Source organism: Carlito syrichta, unplaced genomic scaffold (genome assembly GCF_000164805.1).
Source record: "Carlito syrichta isolate Samal-C Ts95f unplaced genomic scaffold, Tarsius_syrichta-2.0.1 Scaffold312002, whole genome shotgun sequence".
Classification (NCBI taxonomy): Eukaryota; Metazoa; Chordata; class Mammalia; order Primates; family Tarsiidae; genus Carlito; species Carlito syrichta.
The window spans coordinates 43,741-45,421 of record NW_007256098.1 but is presented as its reverse complement, the minus strand read 5'-3'; positions in this window follow the sequence as shown (position 1 = coordinate 45,421).

Below are 1,681 nucleotides of genomic sequence, written 5' to 3'. Positions count from 1 at the left end.
GTGAGACTCCAACTCAAAAAAAAAAAAAAAGAAAGAAAGAAACCGGGTCTCCCTTCACCGGGATTGGAGTGCGGTGGTGCGGTCACAGCTCACTACAGCCTCAAGCTCCTGGCCTCAGGAGATCCTCCTGCCACAGCCTCCCAAAGTGTTGGGATGATGGGTGTGAACCACCATGCCAGCGCCCAATTCTTTAGCAGGAAGTCTGCCAGTTCACACCCTTCCCAACAGATCATAAGCAAGCTGACCGTGCCGTGAATTCCCCTCTAGTTTCCTGCATAACGTATTCCACGTAACATTTAAAAATGCTCCTTAAGTTTTATTTATTTATTGATTGATTGATTGATTTGAGTTGGAGTCTCATTCTGTCGCCCAGACTGGAGTGTAGTGGCCGCTCCCGGCCACCGCAGCCTCGACCTGCTGAGCTCCGGCGATCCTTCTGCCTCAGCCTTCCAGGTAGCTGGAACTACAGGTGTGCGCTACCACTCTTGGCTAATTTTTGATTTATTGTAGAGATGAGGTCTCACCAAGTTGCCCAGGTGGGTCTCGAACCCGCAGGCTCAGGCAATCCACTCACCTCAGCCTCCCAAAGGCGCGGGATTACAGGCTGAGCCACTGAGCCCGGCTACGTTTTATTTTTGAGTCGCAGTCTCACTCTGTCGCCCAGGCCGGAGTGCAGTGGCATGCTCCCGGTCACCGCAGCCACGACCAGGTGAGCTCTGGTGATCCTTCTGCCTCGGCCTTCCAAGTAGCCAGAACTACAGGCGCGTGCTACCACACCCAGCTAGTTTTTGATTTATTGTAGGGATGAGGTCTCACTGTTGCCCAGCTAGTCTTGAACCCCTGGGCTCAGGCAGCCCTCTTGCCCCTGCCTCCCAAAGTGTTGGAATGACAGGCGTGAGCCACTACTCCCAGTTGCATTTCCATTGCTAAAGGCTCAGTACCTTGCGATTTGGCTGGCAGAGTTGGGGGGATGGTTGAGTGGCTCGGGCTCTTCCGATTTTCAAAACTGCGATGTGTGAAGTCAGACCTTAGCACTGGCACTTTTCGCCAACCCCAACCTGGTGTTTCTCCAGGGCCGTGCTGAGGGCGTGGACGCACAGCCAATAGCTCAAGGACCCGAGGGCCTCTTCCTCCAGAGCGGGGAGGGGTGTGGAAGGTCCAGAGAACCAGAAGGGACATAGAGCCCACCTGCATGGACTTCGGGCAGAGCTCAGGGCCGGGCTTGGCGGGATGGGGGGGACAACACTGGAGGAGAGGGAGGGAGAGGGAAGGCGGGCATGGCCAAGCCAAGGAGAAAAGCTCTTCTGCCAGCTCTGGGCCCGCTGTTTCCGTGTCCTTGGCCACGCTGGGTTTCTGTCGTCACGGACTCAACCCTTTATTTTTTATTTTTGCATTTCTTTTTTTTTTTTGAGCTGGAGTCTCACTCTGTCACCCAGACTGGAGTGCAGTGGCCACTCCCGGCTACCGCAGCCTCGACCTGCTGGGCTCCAGCCATCCTTCCGCCTCAGCCTTCCGAGTAACTGGAACTACAGGCGCGCGCTACCACGCCCAGCTGATTTTTTATTTATTGTAGAGATGAGGTCTCGCCAAGTTGCCCAGGCGGGTCTCAAACCCGCGGGCTCAGGCAATCCACTCACCTCAGCCTCCCAAAGTCGCGGAATTACAGGCTGAGCCACCGAGC